The 13,858-nt window shown below is 41.3% G+C and overlaps 1 protein-coding gene across 14 annotated transcripts in view; it reads left to right on the top strand.

Moving 5' to 3' along the window:
• Positions 1 to 13,858, top strand: part of LOC141103556 (pre-B-cell leukemia transcription factor 1) — a 214,613-nt gene that overhangs the window by 99,304 nt on the left and 101,451 nt on the right. The gene's annotated exons all lie outside the window — the stretch shown is intronic.

Raw genomic sequence — 13,858 nt, forward strand, 5'->3', positions numbered from 1 at the left:
CTTATGACTTGTCGATGATTGTAATTGCTTCTTTCTTTTCTTCTTGCGACTCCTGTGAGACCTTTATGAGCAAGCCATCTCCTGTATGTAACTATCAGTGTGGATCCTGAGGAAGCTGACTATGCGAAACGTGTAGATTACACATGCTGATCTAATACTGTAACAATTGTTTTGCTACTGTTACTTGTATTTTCCCCTTATTTGACACACACACACACACACACACACTTACTTTATGAGATGAGATTTACTTTCACTCTTGGTAATAACAGAAAGCAGGACAAATAGGTTGAGGCAGCAATAAAATCTGACAGGTGTTCTGATCCTTCTCCATTCTAGCCACAACTAAAAAAAAAAAAAAAAAAGTTTTTTGTCTTTAAAATGTATTTAAAAGTGTCATTAAAGGCAAAAAAAAATTCTTATGTGTGGATAGATCGGAGAGGGATTAGGACCCCTGTCAGATTTTATTGTGGTCTGTCTTCCCCTTTAGGGAGATTCACCCTCTGTCTGTCTGTCCTGTTTACCTTCATAATAGAAAGTGAAAGTAAAAGAAAACCCCACATTTTGGATTGACATCAAAACTATAATGGAGGGAAATCTTACAGTGAGGTCACTAGATCTGGTGACCAGGTTGACAGTCTGGGATTCCCTCACTTTGGAGGGATTTCCTGTTTTGGCTATGGAACAGGAAGTGAAGAGAAATCTCCCCAATGGAACATGGCAGAAAAACTGACAGGCCCTAAAGGTGCTGGAAGCTATTTCCAACTGATGATACTCGTATTTGATATTGAGCACCTGACGATGTGTTGCGTAAACACTGCTTTGTCATAACAATCTGCCTACATCTGCTCCTTTCTATGAAGGGGAATAGGCCCAAGCACTTCCTATCTGCTAATTTAATGCCTTCCAACCAAAATCGTTCACAAAAGCACAAAATACCCCTTGGCATGTGTAATAAAGCATACAGTACCCCTTGCCTTGGTGTGCAAAGGTGTTCATTTGAACCCATAATCTAACATCCATTCTCATTCAAATACATTTTTAACCCTCTTGCTGTAACAAATGACTGATCATGTATAAACATTACCTTTTATTAAAGTGATTTTGGAATCGTACCAATGGTGGAAATGTTGAGGCTGCATACCCACATGGAGACCATGTATCAATATTGGCTGCTGGTGCTTAATAATGCTGGTTTATGTTGTTAACTAATGAGAGGTTCATTTTAAATTGAACTCATGGTTGTATTCTGAATTTTGAAAGCCTATTGGGGCTCATTTACACTTCAGCTTCAACACATATGAAAGCGCCTACCGCTTCAACATTATTTATTATTATTATTTATGGTACTTGTATAGCGCCATCAATTTATGCAGCGCTTTACATTGTACATTCACATCAGTCCCTTCCCTCAAGGAGCTTACAATCTAAGGTCTCCAACTCACATTCATATACTAGGGCCATCTTGGACAGAGGCCAATTAACCTACCAGCGTGTCTTTGGATACTTTTATGATGTTTGAAGCTTCGGTGGTGCTTCGGTGAGTGTGTGTCGATATCTCATGCGAATCCCTGCAAATTCTCCAAAACAAAGGGAAGCTAAAGCTGAATTAAAGCCTCTCAAAAGCTGCAGGTGCTTTGAACGATCTTTGCCATAGAGTTCTATGGAGGCTTTGAAGGCGCTTTGAAACCCCACTAAAGCAACATGGGGTATAAGTTTTGAAACAAAGCAAAAGCAAGGTGTAAACAGGACTGTAAGCTAACCATTTTATTTAGTTTATTTAGGGGCTTTGACTGGCGTTCAGAGAGCTTCAACACCCTTTTCACACCGAGGTTCTTTTCAGGCGTAAAAATTGCCTGTAAAGCGCCTCTCAAGCCACCCCAGTGTGAAAGCCTGAGTGCTTTCACACTGGGGCGGTGCGCTTGTAGGACGGGAAGAAAAGTCCTGCAAGCAGCATCTTTGGGGCAGTGCGGGAGCGGTGTATACAGCGCTCCCAAAACACCCTGCCCATTGAAATGAATGGGCAACGCTGCGAAGCGCCTGCAAAGCTCTTCAGCAGCACCGCAACACGGGCGCTATTAACCCTTACTACGGCCGCTAACGGGGGTTAAAAGTGCCCCTATAACACTGGTAAAGTGCCTCTAAAACTAGTAGTGCTTTACCGCTAACACCCACACCACCCCAGTGTAAAAGGGGTCTAACAAAACCTGTCTGAAGCCTTGTTTTGAAGTGTAAACTAGCCCTTATTGTGCGTGTGTTCTTATTGCTGATGCAAGTCCATAGCGACCAAAAAAAATTTGTCTACTATTACACTGATATTTTATATAGAAAAGAAGTGTGTGTACATTCTCGAACAGACGACTAGCTTTTTTTTTCTGTGTATGCCTACTTATGTATTTTATTGTCTTTGCTACTGCTTTATTGTAGATCATCTGCTATTCTGTATGTTTTGTATGTTCCTGGACCTTAGTATGCTATTTTATGTATAGTATACTAACAGTTTGTTACTGTATGTAAAATGAAGGGGAAAAAAGTATAAAAGTGTGTGTGTGATATATAAATATATATATATATATATATATAATATACGCACACACCACAAAATATAAAAATTTTACCCGTGATTTCAAGATGTTCTTCCCTTTCCCTCCCCCATCTTGTGTGTCTTCCTATATGCTAGGGGGATGGGAGAAGACTCCTCATTAGACAGGACACATTTTCTGTTTTAATTTCCATCTATTATGCTTTCCTAATCCCCAGGAGATGTGAGTATGTCCTGCCTCTACATAACCCTCAGATTGGAAGCACTAATATATAGCAGAGTGGTCTGCTGCTTGTTGTGTACAGCAGGACGCCAGCACAACACCGGCGCTCTCAGTGCAGATAGGAGTCTGGGCACCCTGTTGGATTCCAGTATTGTACTGTGCTGGCGATGTGATCCCGTGTCAATCTTAGCTCTGCTTCTTTTCCGCCTAAGGCTGTAGGAATGTCTGTCTGTTATTCCCACAATTCTTTGCAGTCTGTCAGACAAGGAGAGGCCTGTGTCACCTGCTATGAGAGGAGTAAGTTGTGGCTTGCTGTCTTGGTGGTATTAAAGGAGTTGTCTGTAATAATTTCAAATGCAGTGCTCATTGGATGTATTGTGCTTGCTCCTACTATCAAATGTCTGCCTAGATCATGAGACTGGCTCATTTAGGAAAAATAACTCCTACCTGTGTTGCCTATAATAACCAAATGAATTAAAGCTGAAGTTTAGTCTGTTTATATTTTGCCTTCCTTCAATTCCCCCCCTCACCTACTCATCAGCATGCTAATCATTTTTATTAATAAAATCTCATTTTTTTCAGGGCATAATTTATTTTAATCCCAGTGATGTCATCAGTGGTTCTCTATGCAATGGAAGCAGATCATGGCTGGTGGGAGGGGCCAGAAGGATGTTGTACATAGCTTTTTACAGACATCGCAGCAATTAACAAACATGACTAAGGCCCCATTCACATCTGAGCGTTTTGTAGCTTGAAGCCTAAAGCTACAAAACGCTGGAGGGGAAGAAAATCAATTATTCTCTATGGAGATGGTTCACATCTCCACTCAAACGCCTGAAGCTCAAACAAGTTCTGGAACTTCATTTTATTTTATTTTTTATTTTTTTAGGCAGATTTGGGTGTTTTTCTGCTTCTTACATTGGTGACCTTTTGACCTGAAAAAAATCAAGGTAAAATTGCGCAACTTTCTGCCTGAAAACGCTACACTCAGGTGTGAATGGGGCCTAAGCCAAACTCTTTCATCTATAAATAGAGGTTCTTTCCAAAGCACCTTCTCTCCAGTATTAAGAGGAATCACCATTACTGAACATGCATGGAATTGGTAAAGGCAGAGAGAATTCAGAACTCCTTGTTTGCTTTGGGTTAGGGTAAAAAAAAAAAGTGGGATAAGCATACCAGCCAAGCAACTAGCATTTTCATAACAGAGGTTTACAATAGAAGCTACTGTGTTTTTCCCTGTAATTTGGTTATAGATGGGAAGCTGATTCCACTTGTTAAATGTTCTACGGCCTTCAGTGGTAAAATATCCCTGGTGTGGTTCACATTTCTGTCTTTGTGTTCACTGGAAAGCAGAGGGTGACCAGAGCTCTTGACATAATGTGGAACATACCCTCACATTATAGGACACTAGACTCCTCCTAGAGTGTCGTCTTCCATCAATGTGAGGTCCATGTTCCCCCTTGTAGCTCTGTCACCACCATCTTCTCAATATCTTCTTCTGGGCCCAGAGTCTGCAGCTGTTGGTTGGCCATGGATGACTTTTAATGGGCTTACACCGTCCTGTCACTTGGCCAGTGATTTACAGATACTAGGATTGTACACCGTAGTGCACATGCTCCACAGTTGGTGTATGAATTTAAAAAAAAAAAAAAGAGGTTTTGTTTCAAGAGACCTACAGAGTCTCTTGTACCCATTAACAATTTTCTATACTTTGACTTTTAGTTCTTCTTTAAAGTGTTAGTTCACCTTTACCAAAAACTGCATATGCAGATAAGGGGCATCTGTAGTTAAAAACAAGCTGTACAGCTCTGACTAAAGTTAAATAATGCCCATGCTATAAGTGTAGGCCATTTCCATACATCACAAAGCCTGGAATACTCCCTGGATGTTCCTAAGTGAGGCCTAGTCATTACTACTCACTTCCTTTATCACAGGAGTGAGCTCTCAAATGCTGAACGCAGAGCTTCTGCATCAGGGCAGAGAAAGTATGTTGAGGGTATTTGAATCGGAGACAAAGCTCCCTCCTGTGATAGAGGAAGTGAGCAATAATGACTAGGCCTCGCTTAGCAACATCCTGGGAGTATTCCAGTCAGGGTTTGGGAAATATGTAAATGGTCTACACCAGTGGTCTCTATACTGCGGCCTTTTGCTTGCCTTTTAAAGCTGTTCTTCTTCACAATGATATGAGACGCTGTTCTGCCAACTGACATCAACAATGGGCAGCCATTTTTCCCACCGACACCAGCGATGCGGCATTATCCCTCCCAATGATGGGGCACTATTCTTCCCCCTAATACCTAATGTCGCAAAGTTTAGTGCTGCTGATGCCAGGAAAATTTCTACTCCTGTTGGCCACTGTCCGGCCCCCCTCAAGTCTGAAGGACAATAAACTGACCCTTTGTTTGAAGGCCCCTGGTCTACACTTATAGCAAGGGCATTATTCAGCTTTAGTCAGAACTGCACAGTCTACAGACTTCCTTTACCTGCATAGGCAGTTTTCGTGTAAAATTAATCTAGCCCTTTAGACTTTCCATAACGTGACTAGACAGGTAACCTTTATGCTGTGCCTATTGGTGGGTGAGGCAGTCAGCCTTGGTTTGAGCAAATAGCAAGGCACAGAAGGTGTTGGGATGGACAATTCAACCACATGAGTTGACTGAAATTTGGATGAGAGTTTTCAGGGTTCCCGGTGTGCTCTGCCTGGTAGATGACCATTCTTTTGTGGATACTGTATCTGCTGTACATGTCTGGTGACAGATTCAGATTTTCAAGATGAACACCAGTGTACCCAATGTTGCTCTGAAAATAGGCAACCTCCTTTTATTAAAAGATGAGTTTTAAATGCAACTCCTTAATTAAGTGGGGAATGATGAAGCAGAGGAATAAGTCTGTAGCCTTAGATTCAACGCTGTCTTTTTTTTTTTCTATCCTGTTGCATAACCAGGCATTTATATTCAAAACCTGTGTGATAAACAATTCTTAACACCCCCTCCTCTCCAGACCTGTTGACTCCCCCTTCTCTGTGGACTCCTTGCCCCCTCCCTTCACCCTGGCACAGCCTTGCTGCTCGTTAGAATGAAAGAATGCTCCATTTTAATTAATGATATGTAAATATCCTTGAATGGGCCACATTTGCATATTAAGAGAGATTTGCCGAATCTACGGAGTAATATATTTTAATTAAGGATTAATTAAAAATAATGTGGATTTCATTCTGCCTGGCAGGAGCATTTGGGCTGTGTTGCATGTGTGTGTCCCCCCTAATTCTCTCGCGGAGGAGTGGTGGAGCTGGTATGTGTCTATATGTACACGAGAAATGGGGGCAAATAAAAGTGAAGTTGGTTATGATATGGGTGGGGGTGGTAAAGATGGAGTGATTGATGAGTTTTAGATTAGACGCAGGTACACGGGAAGCATGCAGTAGATCTGTTATGTGTTACTTGGGCTTTGAGCAGTTGAGAGAAGCAGCTTGACATGTAGATAATTGATGGCTATGCGGTATGGTTGTTGTTTAGAATATTGGGGGCATCAGGAGTAATGCCATAAATGCAAAGTACTTCACTTTAAATGCAGGATTGTATGTACATATTGTGTGCATTTCTTTTGTATGTGATTTTTTTAAATTTTTTTTTTGGTTTTGCAGAGTAATGCCTAGCACACACAATGAGAAAATCGGACAAAAAAATACTGATTTTCAAAGCGATTGTGCAATAATCTGATCATTCGTACACAGCTTTCTAGAGCTGAACATGATGGTTCCTGCAAAATTATCCATTTCAAACATGAAATTTTTTTCTCGTAACATAACAGAATGAACAATTTTCAGTACGGTAATTGTCAAAAAAAAAAAAATCAGGAGACCAGGACCACGCAAGCTCAGTATATATATTATATTTCCCCAAACACGCATTCTCAATTAAAGCGGAGTTCCACCCTGAAAACTATTTTCACATTTTCCCAGTCCTTTATTAATAATAAAAAAACATTTGCAGTGAAAAAGATTTTTAAACTTACCAGAAGTGCTCTGTTGCTAGGTGGTGGCTCCTAATCTGCCACTTGCAGCTCCGCGGTACTCTGCATCACTTCCCCTTCCTCGTCTGTGCTCCTGGGACATGGGACATGAGTCATCATTTCCCAGGACTGTGTGAAAAAATCTCATCATTTCTCAACAGGAAATGATGCGATTTAAGGCAGATCACAGCGCCATTTGCCATAACAATGGGGTGGGACCTTCCTCCGTCGCTGCCTGTTATGGCAACTTGCTAAACAACCGGCGCTCCGGCCGCTGGAGCATTGCGCATGTACGAGATCGAGAGGTGTGCATGCTGGTTACCAAGCTGCACCTCTCGATCGGTTATACAGGAAGAGGTTGCGATTGGGCTTCATATGCCCACACTCATCATGGCAACGGCCAGAAGAGGCTCATCTAAATCGTAAGATTAAAAAATATATATGATTACTATCCACTAGCAAACATACATATAGTTTGTGTGTTATTACTGCAGTGTGAGGGGATGCCTGGAAAAAAATAGAATTAAAAATGTGGCCAGAACTCTGCCTTAAGGTTCCTCAAAAGGTTGCTAGGGGGGTTCATTGAGCAGTGATGAATTAACCTACCTGGTGCCAATGTCACTTGGCAGAAACAACTGCACAGCATCAGAGCCTTATGTTATGTCTGTTAGATAAGTTACCACTAAGAGAAAGGCTGACCATACATTATACAATTCTTGTACAATTTTAGATTTACCAAAGCCATATAATGAGGTCAAACAAACTTAAAATTTGTATGCAGACAGGCTCTTGCGCTACATAGTTGAAGGTAATTCTAAAGGACATTGTATAAGAAAATGTTATAATGTATGACCAGCTTAAGGAATGGTTTTCCATCACTGACTGTCAAGGTAAGGGACATCCTTCTCACTGACTACCAATGTAAAGGGGCATGTCTCCACAGACCACCTATGTAATGGAGCACTATACTGACCACCACCATAGGGATGTCTGTCTTCATTCTTTTCTTGCCATTATTTACATTATTTTAATTTTGTAAATTCTGTTGGCTAGAGAAGATGTTACAAAAGTGATCCACCTTGGGTGTCCATGTAGCACTCTCTCTGGGTATGCCATGTTCTTTATTGTTTTTGTTTTATTATTGGTACATGTAATGCTTACTGATCATGCTAATGTACCAAGCTGTACATCTGATCATTTTTAGGAGTCTCTAAAACCTGAGAATAATTTTCTTTTGGGGTAAAAAGGTGGAGTACAAGGCTAAAAAGCTCTATTGAATACTATAGCGCACCAGACATCTGGATTTACAGCCATTCTAGCTGATATCAGCAAGACAAAAGGAAACTGCAGTGTTGTTGGGGATTTAAATGTCTGCATTAGGTCACCTTTCTCTGCTTGTTTTTAGTGACCTTATCTAGCCCCCTTTTCTCCTCCATCCTTGTTCCCACCTTTTACCCCTTTCCTCATTCCTTCGCCTCATATGGTTTTTCTATTACCCCTGCTGCGGTACTCGCTGACTTGCCCCCTCTTGCTGGCAGGCTCATTACATTAAGTGGCAATAAGATAATCACGGGGAGGTGATGCAAGGAGCAGTGCTTTGGAATGGCACGGTTTTGATTAGCTGTACGTAGAGGAATCTGTCTTATAAAATACAGGATGTTGACATTAAATATCACAGCTTTCTCCTTCTCCGTTTATTTATCTGATTTATGCAACATAAATCAGAGCCTTTGATTAATGACTGAGATCAGAGCGCCTGCTCCAGACCCTCTTTCTCTGTCTCTGGTTACACATTGTACCATGCAGATAATTCTCACCTAGCTGCATGTGTCACTTGTACGAAGGCAAAGGTTGCATATTTAATTCACTTGTGCAGGGGCAGAAACTCTAGTCCTATGGCCCTGGCACACAGTTTGACCTTCTATGCAGCAACAGCACTCTTGTCTGGGCTGCCATGCTGGGAGGTGGAAAGTATTGGTTATGAGCATCAGCTGGTTTTATTTGAGGACTGTATGTTTCCTTTTTAGATTTAGTTGCAGTTTTGTCTCCTTGACCCTTTGTAGGTGTTGCCATGCTGATTAAATGTATCCACCAATATGTTACCATGGTTTTTTTTTCTTCTTGGTGAAATCTTTCAGCTTTTAGGGAGGCATGAGTTCTAAATCTTGTAGTTTGATAAATCTATATTTAAAAAATACATTATGCCTCCATAAAAGCTACTTTTCCCACTTGCCGCATAACAGGTTCTCCTAAAACCCCCCTTCACTGATGCTTGCTTTTCATGTACTCCTCAATATCTATGTTGCTCTATTGAGTCCTCCCTGTGTAAGCCATGTCAGAAAGTTTTGGAATGTAAAAAGGGTCAGGTGAGTGTTTAGGCCCAAAGATTGGCCACCCAAGTAGGAGTACTGCGTCCTGGAAGGTGGCCTGCTTCCACTTATCTTGAAGTTCAGGAATTTGCTGAAGGCTCTTTTCAGAATCGGGAGGGAGGGGGGGGGGGGGGGGCACATGGAAGGTATCAACAGGTGCAGAGTTTTTCTTACAAGAAAATCTGTCACTTTGTTCTGAATGGGCAAGGTGACAATTTCTCATAGACATATTAAGGTAGTCTCCTAATCAGTATTATTGTCTTTTAGTATGCTTTAGGCTGTTGAGCATCCCTTAAAGCATTTGTTACCCAACAAAAATCCTGTGTGTTTTTTTTTTTTTTTTTTTAAGCATGTTATACAGTACAGTACAGTGCTTGTGCTGTGTCAATTGGCCCCTTCTATCACCTGAAACACCAGACTGATCCTGCCTGGTTCTGCCCCCCCCCCCCCCCCCCCTGTAAACTGACCACGGTTTGTCATGGCTGCTGAGCTCTGACCCACCCAATGGTCAGTTTACGTACGTCTTTCATCCTCAGCTCTCCTGTCGTCCTCTACCATTGCCTGTAAGTACCATTACAGGTTCACAAATCTTGGCCAATATCATAGATATTGTGGGCAGACACCCAAAATTTCTATCTTCTAAAGAATTTCCAATTCTTCAGCCCTCTGGTACCAAATGGAAGGGACATGGTTCATGAAGAGCTGACTACTGTATGGCTCTGCCCTAACCTGCTTTTCAATAAAGCACATGTCCCACATGGCAAAGTGACTGTGATCAGCATTGAGGACTTTCATTGTGATCTTTCTGTACCTCTCTATACTCGTAGCTTTTACCGTCATTCAAAGAGAGTAACATTTTCTGAAAGTATATGTACACCTTTAAGTAAACCTGTACTGAATACAATGACACATTGCAGGGTCCCAAATGCTCAAGTCTGGAAGGTGGCTGCTGGGGCACGAGTAAGGGGTTGTGGGAGGCTGGAGTAGTGTTGCTTGCGCCCCAAAGTACTGTTTTTTTCCTACATCCTTTGTATGGAATCTGGACCCAGGTTGTGCTTTTGGTACCCGCTAAGAAGCCTACTGTTGTAAACCATTATTTGATACGGATTTACTATAAACAATTATGCTATTTTTTAATATACATTTTTCTTATTATATTGGCTTTTTTCAGTTTATTAAATAAGCCAAGTAAGCATTAAGGCCCTGCTCACACACGCGTCACATCAGTGCTCTTGGTATGTGCGGGTGCCTAGGCACTTCTGTTCTATAGTCTTACAGATGTATTCCTGCAGTGTGAGATTTAATACACATACTGTCTCAGGAGATCTTGAGTGCGCTTTGATGTCACTACGGTGCTGCTTCACTGATATCCTTGCTGGAGACTGACACATGGAAGAAAAACCCTGTCAGTACCAAGATGGCCTCTTCCATATAGGAACAGTCAGTAAAGGGGGAAAGATCAGCTGCAGGGGAGACAACAGACAATACTGGTGTCCTTTGTTTTTTTTTTTTTGTTTTTTTGTTTTTTTTAGGTACAGCTTTTTGGATTAATTTTCTTTTTAATACACAATCAAAATTGAAGATACAGAAATATTTTTTGTGAACTTTCACAAGCAATTACATACCAAAATATAAAGTTACTTCTGTTGCAGTCTATTCTTCTTTTTCTATGCCTCCAGCTTGACATGGCACTTCACCCTGCTTATTATCTATTCTGTCACACTGCTGTGACATGCTACAATCTTCCGTTCAGGAAGCACAGATTCCTACCTGCCATTAATGTGGTACACAAGGAGATAAGAAGGCCCGGCTAGCAGAAGTGAAATGTTCCAAACACATCAGACCCACTGGCTTGAGTCTCCAAGGCTTGTATCTTGCTGGGAACAGATGTGTTTGCATTGCTGTTTTTAATATATTTCAGAAAATCACTGCTGCATAGCCAGTACACAGGCTGTAGTGTTGTTATTGTCACTTTATGCCCATGGACCACAGACTGTACTATGGATGTATATTCACATCCCCCAATGCTGTCAACGTCTCTTTTGTCTTATGAACTCTGCAGTGTGTTTATAGCACAGCTCACAAATCTCTTATTGGAATCAGACATTCAGTAGTAGGGAGCAATCCTTGGTACCAGTGTATTTTTCCTACAATGGTATGTGCTAAATCTCTGCAGAAACCCTCTACAGTACTTGCCTTTTTGTGTTCTGTGCATTTTTTTTTTTTAAATTGCGTTTTATTGTCCATGCACACTGAGCTTAAAAAAAAAAAGTCAGTTCTTTAGGCACAAAAAAAAGATCATATAGAGGGGTGCTTTGGAGCGTTTTGCGTGCCAAAGAACTCCTTTTAAAAAGCAAACTTTTTCTGCCTTTTTAAACGCTGAGCTTAAAATATGCCTCTAAACGTACTAATATGCATGGACACATAGGATAACATTGAGCTGCTTCTACAGGCAAAACACAAAACTCCTGTAGAAGTCCGAGTTTCTTTTATTCATTTTTTTTTTTTTCCTTAAGTCCAGTGTGCCCTCAAAAAGTTATTGAGTTTAAATCCAGCACTGATCTCCATAGTTTTAGTAAAGTTATTTTTATTTTTTTTCACTGTGTTTTGTCTGAGCTTGCATCTGTTTAAAGTATATGTAAACCCAGTCACTAAAATCCCATATGATCTTTAGCATTTCAAGGGCGTACAATGTGCGGTGTACACATTCGTATTGTATACAGGTCTGAATACAGCAGTATTGTATGCTATGGGCCTATGCACACTGCTGTTTTTTTTGGTCTGCATTGTTTAGCTGCTTATAAAAATTACAAAGAACTGTATTCATGGTCCTGTACATATACTGTATTTTACGCTGTATGTATATAGTTATTTGTTTCAACATTTACATGCATATAGCTAATATGGACCCTATTGGCTGCTGCTCAGGGCTGACATGCAAATTTATTTATTTATTATAGGTACTTTATATAATGCGCATATATATATATATAATTATATAATTTCACATCAGTCCCTGCCCTCAAGGAGCTTACAGTCCTAAGGCATGTGAGAGGAAACTGGAGAGGAAACCCATGCAGGCATAGGGAGAACATGCAGACTCCAGGCATGTAGTTATCTAATTGAAAAGGCCTGGAAGTCTCACATCTCTTCAAAACCCCGTAAGAAGGTGTATGACAGCCTCATTCCGGGCTCCAACCAGACCACGCCCCCAACGTGTTTCACTCTGCCCGCAGAGCTTAGTTCCCCATGACTAAGCTCCATGGGTGGAGTGAAATGTGTTGGGGGCGTGGCCTGGTTGGAGCCCGGAATGAGGCTGTCATTCTTACGGGGTTTTGCAGAGATGTGCGACTTCTGGGACTTTTTCCTTTTCCATTAAATGTCTAGAGCAGGGATGGGCTCTGTCCTTGTCTGCACCCCAAGCAGTTGCTACATAAGGTGACCTGGTGGAACCTTGAGCTGCAGCTGCAAATTTAGTTGGGGTTCCAGGCAGACAGTTCCATGGTCGGGATTTGAACCGACGACCCTAGTGCAAATATAAACAATGTGTAGCTAGCGGCATTGCCGCCGCTAATTACTCCCAAATGGGATACTGCGGCAGCGCAGGCACAGAACGACTTTATCTGTGTTTAAGCCTCAATATTGTGTAATCAACCACTGCCAAGACATTGTTGATATTTTTACATTTTATCCGCCTGCAGCAGTTTGGGCATTTCCTGTTATTGGGTGACAACACTGTCCCCTGTCTCCTGCGTTGTCACATAAGTGACCTTTTCAACACACATTACCCAAGTGTAGTCCTATGCAGACAGGTTTCCTGGGGGTGACAACCAAAGTGCCATGTAGTCATCACTAGAGTGCATGTAGAGAGGGAGTGGATGCACAAAAACCATGACAGATCAATATCACTGAGATGCTATATAAAGGGTAAAAGGGATGAAAGATATTTTAATAAAAAAAGGCAATTGTTTGATACACAGTGCTTTAGCAAACTAAATGTCATCCAGTTAAGGTTTAGGTGTACTTTAACCCTTCGGCAGAGTTGCATTCTTTTGTTTTGTTGCTGTAGAAACATTTTACTGTAGGTTTCAGATAAGCCAATCCTATGCCTCGTTATCATTTGCATCATATTGGTCCCTTTTAGAAATCTCCATCTCTGTTGGTACTTTATTCTGTCTTGTTTCCATCTCCTTATCACCTGCTCCTTTTATAAACTGTCAGTTGTTCCTTCACCCCTCTCAGCTTTACACCCCCACCATTACCCTTACCTCCCCGGCCTTGCTGGTCTATATTCTGCACCTCGTGGCCCCCTCTTACTCAACCTCTGGCTCTGCTTTAATGAGAATCCCTCCTAATTATTTCTTGGGCTGCTGCAGAGAAGCCGCAGAGCTTCAGATCCTGATATCGGGAACGTGACTGTGCTACTGATGGGGACGGGGGATCAATAATTTAGGACGCTGCTTTAATAGCAAAACTGACAGAGCTGGAGGAGGCAGTGATCAGACTAAGCCTGTGTCTCTGTTCTCAGTCTGAAGATGCCTATTCTCCAAATAAATGTACAGCGACTGTGTTTGCACACTGCTGTCTTTGTGATGCTCTTTTTATAAAATATCTTAGGCATAGGCCTTTCGAAATACTGTTTCATAAAATGTGTGTGTACATACACACACACTATTTATATATATATATATATATATATATATATATATATAA

Source organism: Aquarana catesbeiana, linkage group LG07 (assembly GCF_042186555.1).
Source record: "Aquarana catesbeiana isolate 2022-GZ linkage group LG07, ASM4218655v1, whole genome shotgun sequence".
Taxonomy (NCBI): Eukaryota; Metazoa; Chordata; class Amphibia; order Anura; family Ranidae; genus Aquarana; species Aquarana catesbeiana.